This window comes from Lepisosteus platostomus, chromosome 26 (assembly GCF_059453375.1).
Source record: "Lepisosteus platostomus isolate fLepPlt1 chromosome 26, fLepPlt1.hap1, whole genome shotgun sequence".
Lineage (NCBI taxonomy): Eukaryota > Metazoa > Chordata > Actinopteri > Semionotiformes > Lepisosteidae > Lepisosteus > Lepisosteus platostomus.
In genome coordinates this window covers 11,926,355-11,933,520 of record NC_142636.1, presented here as the reverse complement: position 1 = coordinate 11,933,520, position 7,166 = coordinate 11,926,355, and positions in this window count along the sequence as shown.

Here is a 7,166-nt window from a genome sequence, read left to right as displayed (position 1 = left end):
AGAAGCAATGTGTCAATGACCCTCTACATAGCAACATAACACTTCTGTGCTAGTTTTCACACACGAATGGATCAAGGGCAGAAAAACAAGAAAACAAAAATCAAGAAAGAAGGAGACCTTGAAAAAAATTGATACACGGAGTTTGGAGGACCACTGATGCACGTGCTTAGGTTATATCCTAATTATGGTTACCAGTGCCACCTCACTTTTATAACCCATTTTATCTTTAAGATTATTGTTTCATAACACTGAAAAGGCATGTCTAGGCACTTCAGCTGCTACAACATAGTTTTTGTTTCTTAGTTCCAGAGTCCCAGCAATTCCCAAATAATACAAAACAAGACAAATATTTACAAGCAAAAAACAATGAAACACAGCAATGAGAAAAAGGGAGCTCTATTGTGGGAAGAATAAACAGTTTGCACCTCCAGTCAGAAGAGTCCTAGCACACAACAACCCGCACTGCATCTTACACCAACAAGTGTCGTGTACCCTCTCCTCACTCCAGTCCAACACCAACCCCAATTCACACATGCTTTAAAAAGAGGAGCTGAAACAACTGAACTGAAACTTGGCAGATTTCTCCCAAACCTGCTGCAGATTTGCACTTCCAACACTGCTGCAATATTTTTTAAATTTACACCAGCAAGTGGGTTAATTACTTCCTATACCGCATTTTGCGCCTGTTACTCACTTATTTAATCGTGCAGATTTTGAATGGCAAAAAGTGTCAGAAGGCTGTAAAAAAAGAAACCCTATGACAAAAGAGACTAAAAATCCATTACTCAGAGCTTTCCAAGGTTAATAAGACTCAATCTCATACCTTCAGATTTCATGTCTCACAGTAAAAGGGTCCTGTAAACTTTGCTTTGTGGTCGATGAGTGTGCCACAATTACGCTGTGAGACTGTTGCTCAGCATTAAACATCCTACGCACCTTTGATTGTAACATGTAAAACATTCATTGAAAAGATTAATTCAGAGGTTGAATCTAGAGTATCTGTTGTACAGAAAAGATCTCAAGTTTTGGTTTGATTTTATTTTGAGGGTGGTGTTCAGGCGTGGTGACCCAGGACAAGCTGCCTTTATCATCTCACCACTCACTCTGTCTGACAGCAGCAGTCCTTTCTCTACACATGAGCCTACAAAGCAGTCTTTGCGATCAGGAGCTCATGTGACCAAGATGTATTTTTTTCCCCACTTGTCTTCCAAAACTACAGCAGCTGCTCCATCTCCTTGACTTTCTCATAATCTCTCGCTCAGGAAATCAGATTCGGATGTTGAATAAACATTTGCTGGTGTTAAAAAAGTGTAACTGAGACTGAGCCATACAATGTTCTTGAAGCATCACATGACTTAAATCTTCATAGAAACAAAAAAAACTGCATTTTGACTTATTTACACTCTCTCTATTACCTATATTTGAAGCAGACATTCATAAAAGCACGCAGAAATTCTCGTTATCGATGCAGTTCAGTGAAGTGAACAGTTAATCAGTAGGAATTTCCATCTGATGGGGAGATACACTTTTAATTAAGAGAATCTGAATAGAGACTAGCTCACAAAAAAAACCAAATTAATCATGAAAAGTATCATGATGCATTTTATATTGTGAATTTTATAGAAGTCTCCTGCATTGTCATGCCGCATAGTAATTAAGAAGATCAATTTAGCAAAGGCTGAAGGCTCAGTTTATATGTTAATTTATTTCAGTTTCTGAGAAACAATAACCCTCCCCTGTGTCAATGTGCCTCCAGACATTATGAAGCAAGTTAATATTAATCTAAATACAGTTTCTATTAACTGTTGGAAATAAACTGAAAATATTGTACATGCTATGCATATAGTATATGCTGATAAATCGTTCATACAGGGGACAATTCTAGTGCTTCAAAGATACTTATTACACAATTGGTTACAGTCCAGTTATCCAAAGGGCAAAGGATATTGATACTAGGAGTATGCATCTGCTTCGTTTTTAAACCATCCAATATGTTTTTCATGAACATAAGTGCAATATATTAAAAATATGATATGGGACTCTGCTGTGCTGTGGCTCTGTGGATAAGGATCTCTACCTGCAATTGGAGGGTTGCCAGTTCCTATCCTGCAGGTGGCACTTTCTCAATTAAATTGCTAATGTAGAAAAGGTACAAAGTCACCATGCAGCAAAATTTCTGACCTCATTCTGTGAGAGGCATGAGTGCATTTTCACAACCTGCTGTCTGACTTTTCCCATGGTCTGCTTGCTTCTAGTTCGTGAGCTCCCTTATCAACAGAGTATCATAATTAGGACTCTGGCCCTGATATCTGACATCATATTAATTGAAAGTGTTTGTGTCTTAAGGACCCATTTTGGGACAACTACGGTTTTATCTTATATAAAAAGGGCTTAGAGGCATATATTAAACAAAATAAATTTCATGTTGGGTAGTAGCTTAGAATTGATGCCTTATAGCGCTGGGGCCCTGGGTTCAGAGCTGAGGTGCTATCTTTGTGGAGTTTGAGTGTCCTTCTTGTGATCTTGTGGATTTCCTCCAGGTCTTCTGGTTTCCTCATACAGTGCAAAGACATACTGGTAGGTTAATTGGCTTTTGGCACCACTGGCACACGTGAGTGTGTGTGTGTCTGCCCTGCATTGGACTGGCATCCCATCCAGGGTATAGCCTGCCTTACAGTCATTGCTTCCTGAGAGAGGCTCCAGCTCATTTGTGACCCTGAATTGGAAGACCCGGTTAGAAAATTATTAGAATGATTGCAGTTCAATCTGTACTGTAACTAATTCAAGATGTAAAACTAAAGCTACACTATTCTGTGCTCCAAAAGATTATACAGTTACCTGTATTTAGTGGCTGACACTTTTTAAGCAACTTCCTTTTGTACCCCTTTATATAGTAGGATTTGAACCCACAACCTCACAGTTCCAGAACCCTAACCACTGCTCCACATTATCTTGAAGTGTTTCTGTTCTCACCAGCTGAAGTTTAGTTTCACTAATTAAAAGCAGGTGCCAGCTTTTACATTTACTATGTTGAACAAAGTGATCAGACATTTGCAGGTTTGCTCTGAAAAGATGCTTCAGCAAAATCTAACCCTCTATCTCACAGGGCAAGAAAGCATTATAAGCTCTACAATAAAATGTTCTAAATGTACAGCTCAGCTGTGTTAATTGTACATGCGGGTCGTCGGTCTTTCTTTTCTCTTCAGTCTGATGTACTGGTATAATACAATCTTAGACAAATGATCTGTGTGGGAGGTTTCATGTCTGGTGTATAAGGAAGCATCCATACTTAAATTTATGACCAAGGGCAAATTTCCTTTAGCTAAACTGCTCAGCCTCCTTCTAAAGGCAGCTACTACAGGAATACAGCTGGTCTCTGTCACGATTATAGTTCCCCCTCCTTAAGGGTGCTCCAGCCCTTTCACTCAAGACTTTATTCTGTGCACCTGTTTCCCATTCCCAGCCCACCTTAAAAGCCAGGCGCTGACGCTCATCCGGGCTCTGCATCTGATTTCCGTATCGTGCGAGTCCGGGACCTGGAAGCGCCTGGTCCCGTTAAGGTTTTAATCTTTGTTCCCGTTCCTGTTCCCTGTCTGCCGGTTCCGACCCGGCCTTCGTGTTTTAATTCCTTGTTCTGATGGATCTCCTGGTTTTGGACTTACCCTTTCTCGTGTGTTTTTGGATACTCTATGGATTACTCTTTGGGATTGTTCGCCTCGGCCACACCTCCCCCGTGCACCAGCGCACCTTGGACACGCCCCCCTGTCTTCAGCCCCGTATTCCTGCATGACGTTTCCCTAGTGTTTCCCCACTCCGTCGGATTGTGTCGTCCGCATAGGGTCCGGAAAGAACTGTTCGTTACAGTCTCTCCCTTGATGGACTCTGAAACCCTATACTGTATAATGCCAGATCTGTATTCCCTGGGGCACACCACTGTCTCTACACAGCTATCAATCCCCAGCTTTATAATTATATTACTCTGCTGTAAAACTGACAATCTGTTCTGAGATTTACCCAAACAGTCTTATTTTCAGCTTCTGCGTCTTGATGCCAATTAGGAAAGCCAGAAACATATGCAAATTCAAATTTTTGCTTAAGCAAATAAATGCTATAATCTATCACTTTTATTTTATGATAATTATCTGGGAATATAGCCAGCTTAAGCCTTTAAGTCATAGAATTTCAAAATGTTTCCTGTTGGTTTCAAATAAAGTAAACACCCTAACTTAAGACTACAGAAAGTGACAAAGTGATCTTTGAGAGAAATACTGTATATGTGACTATCTGGGAATCTTAGAATGAGGGCAGTAAAAGCATTAATCTAATTTAGAAATATGTCCAAATTTTGTCAGGCTGTCCTGCCATGAGCAGTCCATTATCTTTACTTTTTCTCAAACTCTTATCCTTTGTGATAAAAAAACCCTACAAATAACCCTAAAACTCCAGCCAGAATAGAATAATGTACTCTGACATGGGACCAAAGTTATAGATCCTTTCTAATTAATCAACTGAATTAGCTGAATTATCACGTGTATTGTCCCTCATTGCACAGTATAAGCTGTGGGCTCCTTACTCTGTATGATATTTCTGATGCCCTCTTGTGGACTTAAGAAAGATTATAAACAGCAACATAATGGTTCTCTAACACACCTTCTTATTTAAGCAACTGAAACACATTTGCAATAATAATAATAATAATAATAATTCGAACAATTTCTGAAGATCAATGTTATCAAACAAGACAAATTTATATGGCATTATACTGATATTGCTAAATTTCTTCTTCATGTTTCATTCTTATGCATGGTGGCACAAACAACATCAGTATAAGCAACACTTTCCATCAATGCATCATCCATTTTCTAATAACTTTATCCCATTCAGGCTCACAGGAGAACCAGAGTGTATTCTGTCAAGCAATGGGTACAAGGCAGGGTACACTCTGGATGGGACGTCATCCAGAGCCAATTTTCCCAGCATTCAATTGACCTTCCAGTATGTTTCTGGACTGTCCATGGGAGGAGAAACACAAACACAGCCACGTCCAGTACACACACACCTCTTGGGCCAATTGCCCCAGAAGCCAATAAACCTACTAGTATGTGCCAGTACCAGTATGTTTTTGGACTGTGGGAGGAAACCAGAGGAACTGGGGGAAACCCACACAAACACAGGGAGAAGATACAAACTCCACACTGATAAAACCTTAGGACTTGAACCTCCAGCAGTGAGAGGCAGCAATGCACCACTATGCTGCCCTCTATACATTCACATCAAATTAAAACACTATTGAAACAAACTGCAGAATTTACACAGATAAAGATGCAGTAAATATGTTAAATACTGTAGGTACAGTATTGTAAAATATTTTAAACTCTTTTAGATTATTTACTGATTATAAAACACTGTGCAAAAACAAACTTCTATAAACTTGCCTATAGTTCATGTGAGGCATTCAGATTACCTGTATATGCACAAATAAAACTATAAAAATGGAGTGACGTGTCCTGAACCCAGAAAGGACTAAGAGGTTCCCTGGCAACAAAAAGGTTGATTTTCTGTGTGACCAGCTGTGTGTACTGTATGAATTTACGATTTTGAATGAGGCTGTTACTGAATCTGTAGCTGTGTTTTTTTTTTAATTAGGAATCACCAAATAGTTTCACTATTTGATTTGGAATCACAAATTTCACATTTCATCTCATGGCTAGGAACCATGTACCTGTCCTCATAAGGAGAACTTGAAAGTGCGAACAGTTTCATCTGATCCATCATGCTAGTCAAGCTGTAAAACATTATATGCTATAGAGCCCAGTGCAGGAGGTTTAATTAGAATTAAAATAGTCCCTCAGTACAGCACCGTGAGCCTACGAGCACCTGTCACCATGTTGTCAGGAGGGCAAGAGAAGTCTAGCCAGCCAATCTCAGTCTATTGCCAGTGTCACCAGTGCTGAGGAAATCCCAGTCACAGTCATCTGGTAACTTACACACTCATTGCTTGTGGCCAGCTGTGGCTTATTATTTTTATTACTCTTTTCCCATAACAGTCACCCATCCCACCCACAGTAATGGGAACAGCCCATCTTGGCGGAGTGTCCTAGGATGACTGTGAGAGTCATGATGGGACTGTGGGTGTGTGTACCTTCTGTACATTGTAGAGGGCCGTGCACCTTAAATTGACAAGTCTATCTACATGTATCTCAAGAGTTTATATCAACATTTTTACGATGTCTTTATAGATGACAAAGCCACTACTAGTAAGTGCAGTTAAACTCACGAGAAGCTACTGAACAAAGGGACAGGGTGTTTGTGTGTTGTGAGAAAACCACTGAACGGTCACATAACTCATCTGTGATCAGCTAGTGCAATCAATGCTGCTTCACATTGGAGCTCTGCTGGAGGTGTTTGTCCTCAATTAATTCACAGACTCCATGCAATGTTTTGACTCAAAGATACGGCATGTGCAGGCAAAGAGCCTTAAGCTCGGAACTTCACTTAAGGTGAATATACAGTATACTGTGCCAATAGGTGTGGCCAATGCTTCTGTTAGAAATGATCAAATGAATGAATGTATGGAATTCCTCCCCCCAGAAGAGAACATATTTTAATATACTTTCATTCCAATTATCGCATGAGCGCAAATGCATTTAACTTGACTGTAAATAAAAATAGTTTACTTTGCTGTCCCAATACTTTTGGAGGAGTGTATTGCACTCCAGAATGACAATATATACCCACGCAGGACCTACCTTATGCCCTAATGTGCTTAGTTTGTTAGCTATAGCTGATCTAAGCTCTCTAAGGATGAAATGGTTATTGAAAATGGCTGGATGTGTTCAAGTGCTGAAAAAAAAAGGAAAAATTGCACAAAGAACTGCTGCTCCTTCTACAGGTTCCTGTTTTGTAATGGATCATATAAGGTTAGAAGACTAGCAAATGCAGTTTTATGCTAACATCAATGTTTTCCGTCGTTATAATTTCATTTACTCAATTGAATTTGAATAGCATTCTTAAACCCATAACTATGAAACAGCCTTTGGATCCATGCAATAGAATTAGTAGGGAGCACATTTCAGAATTATACTTTTTTTATCAGACCTTGAATTTCCAGCGACAGGTGAGTCTCTCTCCCTCCACTCTCGGTTACGGGAGAGTAATAAGGCGGG